Source organism: Rhinoraja longicauda, chromosome 34, assembly GCF_053455715.1.
Source record: "Rhinoraja longicauda isolate Sanriku21f chromosome 34, sRhiLon1.1, whole genome shotgun sequence".
In the NCBI taxonomy this organism is placed as follows: Eukaryota; Metazoa; Chordata; class Chondrichthyes; order Rajiformes; family Arhynchobatidae; genus Rhinoraja; species Rhinoraja longicauda.
In genome coordinates this window covers 18,346,678-18,360,565 of record NC_135986.1, presented here as the reverse complement: position 1 = coordinate 18,360,565, position 13,888 = coordinate 18,346,678, and the positions used below count along the sequence as shown (strand labels likewise).

General features: G+C 48.9%; 1 protein-coding gene across 1 annotated transcript in view; it reads right to left on the bottom strand.

The window, feature by feature from the left end:
* LOC144609618 (neurexin-2-beta-like) overlaps window positions 1–13,888 on the bottom strand; it is an 84,544-nt gene that overhangs the window by 16,922 nt on the left and 53,734 nt on the right. The gene's annotated exons all lie outside the window — the stretch shown is intronic.

The window sequence follows — 13,888 nt, the reverse complement described above, 5'->3', positions numbered from 1 at the left end:
TTACTGGTACATGATAGTGGGCATTACTGGAGTGTGATAGTGGGCATTACTGGTACCAGAGTGGGCATTACTGGTGCCAGAGTGGGCATTACTGGTACATGATAGTGGGCATTACTGGTACCAGAGTGGGCATTACTGGTGCCAGAGTGGGCATTACTGGTACATGATAGTGGGCATTACTGGTGTGTGATAGTGGGCATTACTGGTGTGTGATAGTGGGCATTACTGGTGCCATGGTGGCAGAGTGGGCATTACTGGTGCCATGGTGGCAGAGTGGACATTATTGCTGAGCTTTGCTGCCCCTGCAAAGACTGGGAGAGTTGGGGAATGTTGGGACGGTTGTGATCCTATAGCATGGCTCAAGTGGCCTGTCCTGTTCCATAGAAACATAGAAAATAGGTGCAGGAGTAGGCCATTCGGCCCTTCGAGCCTGCACCGCCATTCAATATGATCATGGCTGATCATCCAGCTCAGTATCCTGTACCTGCCTTCTCTCCATACCCCCTGATCCCTTTAGCCACAAGGGCCACATCTAACTCCCTCTTAAATATAGCCAATGAACTGGCCTCGACTACCTTCTGTGGCAGAGAATTCCACAGACTCACCACTCTGTGTGAAGAAATGTTTTCTCATCTTGGTCCTAAAAGACTTCCCCCTTATCCTTAAGCTGTGACCCCTGGTTCTGGACTTCCCCAACATCGGGAACAATCTTCCTGCATCTAGCCTCTCCAACCCCTTAAGAATTTTATATGTTTCTATAAGATCCCCCCACAGTCTTCTAAATTCCAGCGAGTACAAGCCCAGTCTATCCAGTCTTTCTTCATATGAAAGTCCTGCCATCCCAGGGATCAATCTGGTGAACCTTCTCTGTACTCCCTCTAAGGCTAGAATGTCTTTAAACGCTTTCAAACCACTAGCAACCCCTCTTTTGTGAGGTGGACATTAATTCCCCTGAATTCCCGAGCTCCACGACCTTCTTCCTGGTGAATCCAGGTGAGGAATATTCAACACATTCTCATCTCCTGTGGCTTCACATGTGGCCGATACGTTGATCCATAAAGGGACCTCTTCACTTCCCACCTACACTTTTGCTCTTAATATAAAATCTCTAGGATTCTCCTTTACCTGATTTGCCCAAACTATTCCATGTCCCCTATTTGCCCTCCTCCTACCCCTCATAAGTGTCCCATCTGTCTGTGTTTGGCCCATATCCCTCTAAACCTGTCCTGTCCATGTACCTATTCAAATATCTCTTGAGGCATAGTCCCTCAATATCTATTGAGGCATAGTCCCTGCCTCAACTACCTCCTGTGGCAGCTCGTTCCACACACCCACCAGCCTCTGTGAGAAAAACCTACCCCTCAGGTTCCTAATTAACTCTTTCCCGTCTCACTTTAAACCTCCGTCCGCTGGTTCCTGATTGTCCTCACAGAGAATGCACAGAGTCTTTTACCCTCCAGGGAGTGATTTGATCCCAGCTGCCTACCCCTGACCATTGCCTCCTCTTTCCTGCCCCGAGCCTCAACTACCCCTTGTGTACCAGGCCCCTCTACCCCAGCCAGTCTTGCCCTTCACTCTCGCAGGAACCTGCTTGGCTTTGCATCTTCCTGTCTCATCAATTCTCCCACTTGCCAGGCCCCCCTTGACCCGCAATCAACCTCTGCCAGTCAACCTCTGCAAATTCACATGTTCATAAGATCATCAGCGATAGGAGCAGAATTAGGCCATTCGGCCCATCGAGTCCACTCCGCCATGGCTGATCTATCTCTCCCTCCTAACCCCATTCTCCTGCCTTCTCCCCATAACCCCTGACACCCGTACTAGTGAGGAATCTATCTATCTCTGCCTTAAAACTATCCACTGACTTGTGGCCTCCACAGCCACACGTCACTGGGTCATTGTGTAACCGTACCAGTATAAACTCTGGTGACACAGGTCTCTACAGCATGTTGTCACGTGTTTCATGTTGTGTGAAGAATGTGATCATCCACGTTTTGCAAAATACAACAACCTACACGATCATTTTTTTAATGTGCTTATGTAGGTAGCTGATTATTGCATATGGAGTTAGTTATTGACAATAGACAATAGGTGCAGTTGTCGTGAGCAGACGTTGGTACAATCTGTGGATGGCACTTGGGCTCTGGGCTTGGTGTTCTTGGTTGAGTGCTGATCCTGGTGTTTAGCACAAGTACTTTGTGTTTTAATTGTAATGTTGTCAGTTCTGTACTCCGGTACATCGACGACTGCATTGGTGCTACCTCTTGCACCCATGCAGAACTCACTGACCTCATACACTTCACTTCCAATTTCCATCCTGCCCTTAAATATACCTGGACTATCTCCGATATCTCCCTCCCGTTTCTGGACCTCACCATCTCCATCACAGGAGACAGACTAGTGACTGACATTTACTATAAACCCACCGACTCGCACAGCTATTTGGACTACACTTCTTCCCACCCGGTCCCCTGCAAAAAGTCTATCCCCTACTCCCAATTCCTCTGTCTACGCCGCATCTGCGCCCGGGATGAGGTGTTTCACACTAGGGCTTCAGAGATGTCCTCATTCTTCAGAAAACGGGGCTTCCCCTCCCCCATTATAGATGAGGCTCTCACTAGGGTCTCTTCTACATCCCGCAGCTCCACTCTTACTCCCCCTCCCCCCACTCGCAACAAGGACAGGATCCCCCTCGTTCTCACCTTCCACCCCACCAGCCAGCGGATCCAACATATCATCCACCAACATTTCCGTCACCTACAATGGGACCCCACCACTGGCCATATCTTCCCATCCCCTCCCCTTTCTGCGTTCCGCAGAGACCGTTCCCTCCGTAACTCCCTGGTCCACTCGTCCCTTCCTACCCAAACTACCCCAACCCTGGGCACTTTCCCCTTGCAACCGCACGAGATGCAACACCTGTCCCTTTACCTCCCCCCTCAACTCCATCCAAGGACCCAAACAGTCTTTCCAGGTGAGACAGAGGTTCACCTGCACCTCTTCCAACCTCATCTATTGCATCCGCTGCTCTGGATGTCAACTTATTTACATCAGCGACACCAAACGCAGGCTCGGCGATCGCTTCGCTGAACACCTGCGCTCGGTCCGCGTTGGCCAAACTGATCTCCTGGTGGCCGAGCACTTCAACTCCCCCTCCCACTCCCAGTCTGACCTTTCTGTCATGGGCCTCCTCCAGTGCCATAGTGAGGCCCACCGGAAATTGGAGGAACAGCACCTCATATTTTGCTTGGGCAGCTTGCAGCCCAGCGGTATGAACATCGACTTCTCCAACTTTAGATAGTTCCTCTGTCCCTCTCTTCCCCTCCTCCTTCCCAGATCTCCCTCTATCTTCCTGTCTCCACCTATATCCTTACTTTGTCCCGCCCCCCTGACATCAGTCTGAAGAAGGGTCTCGACCCGAAACGTCACCCATTCCTTCTCTCCTGAGATGCTGCCTGACCTGCTGAGTTACTCCGGCATTTTGTGAATAAATGGCATGATTGAGGAGTCAGTGTGTGGGATACGATATGCATTATATAATGATACGTGTAATCTAGGTCATAGCAATGTAATGCAGACAAATCTTGCTGCAAATATTGTGTAACAAACGGTAACGCGTGAGACTTCAGACAGGAGGCTTGGAAGTAACACAAAGTTACTTTCTCTGTGTGTGATGTCTCAGATTACAGGTTGGAGGTGCCCCATCATGCCAAGTATGGTGATACTTCTGTTCAGATTGCACTCTGAAAGCATTTAGGGCCGTAGTCAAACCGTGTGGAGACAGGCCTCTCGGCCCAGATTGCCCATGCCAGCCAACATGCCTCATCTACTACACTAGTCCCACCTGCCTGTGTTTGGCCCTCATCTACTACACTAGTCCCACCTGCCTGTGTTTGGCCCTCATCTACTACACTAGTCCCACCTGCCTGTGTTTGGCCCTCATCTACTACACTATTCCCACCTGCCTGTGTTTGGCCCTCATCTACTACACTAGTCCCACCTGCCTGTGTTTGGCCCTCATCTACTACACTAGTCCCACCTGCCTGTGTTTGGCCCTCATCTACTACACTAGTCCCACCTGCCTGTGTTTGGCCCTCATCTACTACACTAGTCCCACCTGCCTGTGTTTGGCCCTCATCTACTACACTAGTCCCACCTGCCTGTGTTTGGCCCTCATCTACTACACTATTCCCACCTGCCTGTGTTTGGCCCTCATCTACTACACTAGTCCCACCTGCCTGTGTCTGGCCCTCATCTACTACACTAGTCCCACCTGCCTGTGTTTGGCCCTCATCTACTACACTAGTCCCACCTGCCTGTGTTTGGCCCTCATCTACTACACTAGTCCCACCTGCCTGTGTTTGGCCCTCATCTACTACACTAGTCCCACCTGCCTGTGTTTGGCCCTCATCTACTACACTAGTCCCACCTGCCTGTGTTTGGCCCTCATCTACTACACTATTCCCACCTGCCTGTGTTTGGCCCTCATCTACTACACTAGTCCCACCTGCCTGTGTTTGGCCCTCATCTACTACACTAGTCCCACCTGCCTGTGTTTGGCCCTCATCTACTACACTAGTCCCACCTGCCTGTGTTTGGCCCTCATCTACTACACTAGTCCCACCTGCCTGTGTTTGGCCCTCATCTACTACACTAGTCCCACCTGCCTGTGTTTGGCCCTCATCTACTACACTAGTCCCACCTGCCTGTGTTTGGCCCTCATCTACTACACTAGTCCCACCTGCCTGTGTTTGGCCCTCATCTACTACACTAGTCCCACCTGCCTGTGTTTGGCCCTCATCTACTACACTAGTCCCACCTGCCTGTGTTTGGCCCTCATCTACTACACTAGTCCCACCTGCCTGTGTTTGGCCCTCATCTACTACACTAGTCCCACCTGCCTGTGTTTGGCCCTCATCTACTACACTAGTCCCACCTGCCTGTGTTTGGCCCTCATCTACTACACTAGTCCCACCTGCCTGTGTTTGGCCCTCATCTACTACACTAGTCCCACCTGCCTGTGTTTGACCCTCATCTACTACACTAGTCCCACCTGCCTGTGTTTGACCCTCATCTACTACACTAGTCCCACCTGCCTGTGTTTGACCCTCATCTACTACACTAGTCCCACCTGCCTGTGTTTGACCCTCATCTACTACACTAGTCCCACCTGCCTGTGTTTGGCCCTCATCTACTACACTAGTCCCACCTGCCCCAACTACCTCCCCCGGCAGCTCGTTCCATACACCCACCACCCTCTGTGTGGAAAAGTTACCTCTCTGGTTCAGGCTGATGGGACTGTAGGAGAACAAAATGGGATGGTTGGCACAGAATCTGTGGGCCGAAGGGCCTGTTTTTGTGCTGTATCTTTACAACTCTAGAAGGTTTTGATACTGTCCTCAATGCCGAGTGCTTGTCTGGTCCTATTTATATTATATAGTATAAGGGGAAGATTACATTTGTGTACATGGTACACTATGGGAGTATAGTACTGTGTGTATGACATATTGTGAAGCATTGGTTCTGTGTACAGTAACAGTGTATTGTGCACATTGTACAGTTAGTGTTCCACAAGATCCTTGTGTACATTATGCAGAGATCAGGAACGTGTACACAGAATAAAAGGTGTTGATATTGAAAATATAGATTGGTGCGCATATATAATACAAAGTGTGTGTGTGTGTGTGTGTGTGTGTGAGTGTGAGAGTGTGTGTGTGTGCATGTGTGCATGTGTGTGAGAGTGTGTGTGAGTGTGTGTGTGTGTGAGAGTGTGTGTGAGAGTGTGTGTGTGAGTGTGTATGTGTGTGTGTGTGAGTGTGTGTGTGTGTGAGTGTGTGAGAATGTGAGTGTGTGTGTGAGTGTGTGTGTGAGAGAGTGTGTGAGTGTGCATGTGTGTGTGTGTGTGTGAGTGTGTGTACGAGTGTGTGTGTGAGAGTGTGTGAGTGAGTGTGTATGTGTGTGTGTGTGTGTGTGTGTGTGTGTGTGTGTGTGTGTGTGTGTGTGAGAATGTGAGTGTGTGTGTGTGTTTGTGAGTGTGTGAGAGAGAGTGTGTGTGTGTGTGAGAGTGTGTGTGTGAGAGAGTGTGTGTGTGAGTGTATGTGTGAGTGTGCATGTGTGTGTGAGTGTGTGTGTGTGTGTGTGTGTGTGTGTGTGTGTGAGTGTGTGAGTGTGTGTGTGAGAGAGTGTGTGTGTGTGTGTGTGAGAGTGTGAGTGTGTGTGTGAGAGAGTGTGTGTGTGTGTGTGTGTGTGTGTGTGTGTGTGTGTGTGTGTGTGTGTGTGTGTGTGTGTGTGTGTGTGTGTGTGTGTGTGTGTGTGTGTGTGTGTGTGTGTGTGTGTGTGTGTGTGAGTGTTTGTGTGTAAATAACTGTCACATTAATGTCATGATGTGTATGTTTCAGTGTGACAGTGTTGTGTTCTATAATGATGAGTGTATAGTTCAGGGAACTACATACCTGCACTCCTCGATCGCTCTGCCCATCAACAGGACCCTGCCATTCACTCTTCAGGTCCTGCCCTGCTTTGACCATTTAACCATTCCTCAACACCTTGCCCGGATGATCAAGATCCTGGTGTAATTTTTGATAACCGTCTTCGCTAGCTACAATACCCCCCACTTTTGTGTCACCTGAAAGCTCGCTAATCATGCCTTGAACATTCTCATCCAAATCGCTGGTATAAACCACAAACAGCAATGGGCCCAGCACTGATCCCTGACGATTAGTCACAGGCCTCCAGTCCGATAAACAACCTTCCACCATTACCCTCGGCCTCTATGTGGCCAATTCTCTAGAAAAAAGGGTGTTCATTTGCACAAAAAAGACATAAAGTGCTGTAGCAACTCAGTGGGTCAGGCAGTATTTTTGGAGAACATGGATACGTGACTTTTTGGGTCCCGAACCTTCTTTAGCCAATTCTCTATGATCTAACCTTCAAGAGCAGCCCACCATGTGGAACCTTATCAATTACCTGTGGATAGACAATGTCTCTGAGTTTGCCCTCATCAACCTTTTTGGTTACTTCTTCAAAACTCTCCCACTTACAAACCCTAATCAGCCTGTCCATCCAAATGCACGTATATTTAATCCCTCAGAATCCTCTCCGGTAACTTGCCTACCACAGATGTTAGGCTCGCTGGTCTATAGTTCCCAGGCTTTTCCTTGAAGCCCTCCTTAAATAGAGGCACAACATTAGCCACCCTCCAGTCCTCAGGTACCTCACCATGTCTAATGATGATTCATAAATCTCAGCCACGGCTCCTGCAATTTAATCTCCAGCTCCCCACAGTGCCCTTGGATATATCTGATCAGCCCTGGCGATTTAGGTCATTCAGCACCTCCCCAACCATGATACATTGTCCTCAAGACATCTTCATTAACTGTCCCAAACTCCCCCGTCTACATGTCTTTCTCCACGGTAGAAACAGAGAAGACATACTCTGAGGACATTACCCATCTCCTGTGGCTCCACACAGAGGTGACTGCTTTGGTTTCTGAGGGGCCCTATTCCCTCTCTAGTCACCTTCCTTCCCTTAATGCACATATAACCTCTTTGGATTTTCCTTAATACTATCTGCCAGAGCTGCCACCTGCCCTCCTCATGCTCAGTCCCAGAAACGCCTCCAGGGTTAGGGTTGGGCACGATGGCAGACACAGAATGCTGGAGTAACAAGCATTTGTAGTTCTTTCCCACACATTAAGGTTGGGCACACTTGATGCCATGCCACCTTTTTGTGTATGTGCGTGCATTTGTGTGTGCATGTGTACACGTGTGGGCGTTTGTGCACATGTGTCAGCACATATGTGTGCCTGAGTACTTGTGTGTACCTGCGTGCATGTGTGTGCACACGTGAGTGTGTGTATGTGTGTGCTTCCACGTTGCAGCACACTAGTCCTCTGAGCACAAGCTTCAGTCCCGTGGTGACAGGGTGGGGTAGTTGGCCAATTCTAGCCACAAGGTCATAAAGGACAAGAGCAGAATTAGGCCATTCGGCCCATCAAGTCTACTCCGCCATTCAATCATGGCTGATCTATCTCTCCCTCCTAACCCCATTCTCCTGCCTTCTCCCCACAACCCCTGACACCCGCACTGATCAAGAATCTATCTATCTCTGCCTTAAACATATCCATTGACATTGATGGCCTCCACAGCCTTCTGTGGCAAAGAATCCCACAGATTCACCACCCCCTGCACAAATGCACAAAGTCTCTTGCCCAGAGTAGGTGAATCAAGGACCAGAGGACATAGGTTTAAGGTGACGGGGAAAAGATTTAATAGGAATCCGAGGGGTAACCTTTTCACACAGAGGGTGGTGGGTGTATGGAACGAGCTGCTGGAGGAGGTAGTTGAGGCTGGGACTATCCTAACGTTTAAGGAACAGTTAGACAGGTACATGGATAGGACAGGTTTGGAGGGATATGGGCCAAACGCGGGCAGGTGGGACTAGTCTAGCTGGGTCATGTTGGCTGGTGTGGGCAAGTGGACCAAAGGGCCTGTTTCCACGCTGTATCACTCTATCACTCTGGCTAAAGAAATTCCTCCTGGTCCCCTTCCTAAGGAAGTCTCTCCATGAGAGGTTACAAGGAGAGGAGGCTGGAGCAGTGAAGAACTTCTGCTGAATGTTAAACTCTGCCTGCCCTCGTGGTTTAGAATAACGCAGAACTAGTGGGGAAAGTCGCAGAATTATATTAAAATAAAAATCGCTCATTGTGTAAAATAACAGTTAATTAATACATCAACAAATAGATTTGGCGTGTAATTAAATGCAAAACCAACAGACTTAAATGTAAACAAGGGAAACTATTGAGGGTATGTGGCTGTTTGTTGCTGATTGGGAAGAATGCATTGTTCAGAGGCAAGGTCTAGCACAGAGAAATAATGAATAGATTACGGGAATAGTGTTCCTTTAAGGCACAAAACTCAATGGGAAAAACATACTGTCCATGGCTAACAGGGGAACTTAGAGATAGCTTTAAACCCAGGTAAGAGGCTTATAAAGTGGGATTGAGAATTGTGCACACTTTAGAATTCCGCACAAGATGATCAAGAAATCGTTAAGGAAAGACGATGTAGAATAAGACAAGGAAAGCTGGTTTAGGACAGAGGGTCCTTTGTAGAGAGGGTAGGACAGAGGGTGACGGGCAGAGAGAGAAACTGGACAAACCGGGGAGCAATGAAATGGTTGAGGAAATAAGCATCAGGTAGATGCACAGAGTCTCTTGCCCAGAGGAGGTGAATCGAGCACCAGACAACAGAAGGTGAAGGGGAAAGGGTTTAATAGGAATCTGAGGGGTAACTTTATCACACAGTGTATGGGTGGGTGTATGGAACGAGCTGCCAGAGGAGGTAGTTGAGGCAGGGACTATCGGAATATTTTAGATTTAGATTTAGAGATACAGCGTGGAAACAGGCCCTTCGGCCCACCGGGTCCGTGCCGCCCAGCGATCCCCGCACATTAACACTATCCTACACATACTAGGAACAATTTTTTTTTAAACATTTGCCCAGCCAATTAACCTACATACCTGTACGTCTTTGGAGTGTGGGAGGAAACCGATATCTCGGAGAAAACCCACGCAGGTCACGGGGAGAACGTACAAACTCCGTACAGACGGCGCCCGTAGTCTCTGAGTCTCGGGCGCTGCATTCGCTGTAAGGCGGCAACTCTACCGCTGCGCCACCGTGCCGCCCTTAAGAAGCAGTTAGACAGGTACATGGATAGGTCTGGTTTGGAGGGATATGGACCAAACGCGGGCAGGTGGGACTAGTGTAGCTGGGACATGTTGGCCGGTGTGGGCAAGTTGGGATGAAGGGCCTGTTTCCACACTGTATCACTCTATGACTAAATCTCGGCCATGCCTCATGTAAACAAAGCACAACCTCTCTGTTTTTGTATTCAATTACCTCAACAATAACCAGTCAGTTTGTTTGGTCTCCTCATCGATTGCTCTAATCTGCCCGTTTACATGTAATGCCCAAAGATATCCCTTTCCCTCTGATTTTCACTCTGCAAACATCCTCGATTAGACAAGAAATTTTTTTTTTCCTGCGTTTTCCTCCATTTACAATATCCATCCCCGCTCACCTCATTTATGTTACTTTGAGGTTTGGCCCATATCCCTCCAAACCTGTCCTATCCATGTACCTGTCACACTGTTTCTTAAACGATGGGATAGTCCCAGCCTCAACTACCTCCTCTGGCAGCTCGTTTCAGAAAGCCTTCGACAAGGTCCCACATAGGAGACTAGTGGGCAAAATTAGAGCACATGGTATTGGAGGTAGGGTACTGACATGGATAGAAAATTGGTTGACAGACAGAAAGCAAAGAGTGGGGATAAATGGGTCCCTTTCAGAATGGCAGGCAGTGACTAGTGGGGTACCGCAAGGCTCGGTGCTGGGACCGCAGCTATTTACAATATACATTAATGACTTGGATGAAGGGATTAAAAGTACCATTAGCAAATTTGCAGATGATACAAAGCTGGGTGGCAGTGTGAGCTGTGAGGAAGATGCTATGAGGTTGCAGGGTGACTTGGACAGGTTGTGTGAGTGGGCGGATGCATGGCAGATGCAGTTTAATGTGGATAAGTGTGAGGTTATTCACTTTGGTGGTAAGAATAGGAAGACAGATTATTATCTGAATGGTGTCACGTTAGGAAAAGGGGACGTACAACGAGATCTGGGTGTCCTAGTGCATCAGTCAATGAAAGGAAGCATGCAGGTACAGCAGGCAGTGAAGAAAGCCAATGGAATGTTGGCCTTCATAACAAGAGGAGTTGAGTATAGGAGCAAAGAGATCCTTCTGCAGTTGTACAGGGCCCTAGTGAGACCGCACCTGGAGTACTGTGTGCAGTTTTGGTCTCCAAATTTGAGAATGGATATTCTTGCTGTTGAGGGCGTGCAGCGTAGGTTTACTGGGTTAATATTTATTCACAAAGTGCTGGAGTAACTCAACAGGTCGGGCAGCATCTCGGGAGAGAAGGAATGGGTGATGTTTCGGGTTGAGACCCTTCTTCAGACTGAAGAAGGGTCTCGACCCAAAACGTCGCCCATTCCTTCTCTCCCGAGATGCTGCCCGACCTGCTGAGTTACTCCAGCACTTTGTGAATAAATACCTTCGATTTGTACCAGCATCTGCAGTTATTTTCTTATTTTACCAGGTTAATTCCTGGAATGGCGGGACTATCGTATGTTGAAAGACTGGAGCGACTAGGCTTGTACACACTGGAATTTAGAAGGATGAGAGGGAATCTTATCGAAACATATAAGATTATTAAGGGGTTGGACACGTTAGAGGCAGGAAACATGTTCCCAATGTTGGGGGAGTCCAGAACCAGGGGCCACAGTTTAAGAATAAGGGGTTGGCCATTTAGAACGGAGATGAGGAAAAACTTTTTCAGTCAGAGAGTTGTAAATCTGTGGAATTCTCTGCCTCAGAAGGCAGTGGAGGCCAATTCTCTGAATGCATTCAAGAGAGAGCTAGATAGAGCTCTTAAGGATAGCGGAGTCAGGGGGTATGGGGAGAAGGCAGGAACGGGGTACTGATTGAGAATGATCAGCCATGATCACATTGAATGGTGGTGCTGGCACGAAGGGCCGAATGGCCTCCTCCTGTACCTATTGTCTATTGTTCCATACACCCTTTGTGAGAAAAAGTTACCCCTCAGATTCATATTAAATCTTTCCTCCTTCACCTTAAACCTGTGTCCTCTGGTCCTCGATTCCCCTACTCTGGGCAAGAGACTCTGCACATCTACCCGATCTATTCCTCTCATGATTTTATACACCCCTATAAGATCATCCCTCATCCTCCTGCGCTCCAAGGAGTAGAGTCCCAGCCTGCTCAACCTCTCCCTGTAGCTCACACCCTCTAGTCCTGGCAACATCCTCGTAAATCTTCTCTGTACACTTTCCAGCTTGACAACATCTTTCATATATCATGGTGCCCAGAACTGAACACAATATTCTAAATGCGGCCTCACCAACGTCTTATTCAACTGCAACACGACTTCAACTAGAAATTCCATACAGTAATAGTTCCTTATTTATTATTGCAAGCAGTTCAGGTCAGTTTTAATAGGTGGGGGAGGGTTGTCTTTGGAGGAGAGTTTGGACCGGCTTGGCTTATGATAGAGTTTGGACCGGCTTGGCTTATGATAGAGGTTGGACAGGCTTGGCTTATGATGGAGGTTGGACCGGCTTGGCTTATGATGGAGGTTGGACAGGCTTGGCTTATGATAGAGGTTGGACAGGCTTGGCTTGTGATGGAGGTGGACAGGCTTGGTTTATGATGGAGGTTGGACAGGCTTGGCTTATGATGGAGGTTGGACAGGCTTGGCTTATGACAGAGGTTGCACAGGCTTGGCCTATGATGGAGGTTGGACAGGCTTGGCTTGTGATAGAGGTTGGACAGGCTTGGCCTATGATGGAGGTTGGACAGGCTTGGTTTATGACGGAGGGTGGACAGGCTTGGCTTGTGATGGAGGTGGACAGGCTTGGTTTATGATGGAGGTTGGACAGGCTTGGCTTATGATGGAGGTTGGACAGGCTTGGCTTATGATAGAGGTTGGACAGGCTTGGCTTATGACAGAGGTTAGACAGGCTTGGCCTATGATGGAGGTTGGACAGGCTTGGCCTATGATAGAGGTTGGACGGACTTAGCTTATCGTTGCTGGACTTTAGGGAGGAGATTAGATTGAAGAGTTCGAGGTTCCAACAGGGTGGGTGTGGAGAGGATGTTTTTTTTATCTGTGGGAGACTCTAAAACCAGACACTGCTTCAAAACATAAGATCCAAGCCAACCTTTTTGTTCAGAGGATAGAGAGCGTTTGGAGCTTGTCGAGGATGGTGGAAGCAAAGATTTTGAGTTGTGTTTTAAAGCTGAGCTGCTGGATACAGGAAATGGTTGATCTCCGTAGATCAATAAGGACATGGAACGGAGGTCACATGATCATGACAAAAGGGCACGGCATGTTGGAGGGGCCGAGTGGTACCTAAGCCTTTTCCTGAAGATACACCAAGTGCTGGAGTAACTCAGCGGGTCAGGCAGCATCTGTGGAGAACATGGATAGGTGACGTTTCACAGAGTGCTGGAGTAACTCAGCGGGTCAGGCAGCATCTGTGGAGAACATGGATAGGTGACTTTTCTGGTCAGAACCCTTCTTCAGACTGCTAAACCTTTTCCTAGTGTGCATGCCTGTATATTTAATACATACATGAGTGTGTGCACAACAGAAGATGCACACGTCTGTACTGAGTTATCAGTACATACTTTGTGATTCTGTATATTTATTATAATACAATGTCAGTGTTTCTGTGAGTGTGAGTGTCTCAGTGAGTGTGTGTGTGTGTGTGTGTGTGTGTGTGTGTGTGTGTGGTGTGTGTGTGTGTGTGTGTGTGTGTGTGTGTGTGTGTGTGTGTGTGTGTGTGTGTGTGGTGTGTGTGTGTGTGTGTGTGTGTGTGTGTGTGTGTGTGTGTGTGTGTGTGTGTGCCTGCCTGCATGTCTGTGCAGCCCCACAGGGCTGTGACTACCTGCCTGCATGTCTGTGCAGCCCCACAGGGCAGTGACTACCTGCCTGCATGTCTGTGCAGCCCCACAGGGCAGTGACTGCCTGTCTGCATGTCTGTGCAGCTCCACAGGGCAGTGCCTCCTGCATGTCTGTGCAGCCCCACAGGGCAGTGACTGCCTGCCTGCATGTCTGTGCAGCTCCACAGGGCAGTGACTACCTGCACCTGTCTGTGCAGCCCCACAGGGCTGTGACCGCCTGCCTGCACCTGTCTGTGCAGCCCCACAGGGCCGTGACTACCTGCCTGCATGTCTGTGCAGCCCCACAGGGCTGTGACCGCCTGCCTGCACCTGTCTGTGCAGCCCCACAGGGCTGTGACTACCTGC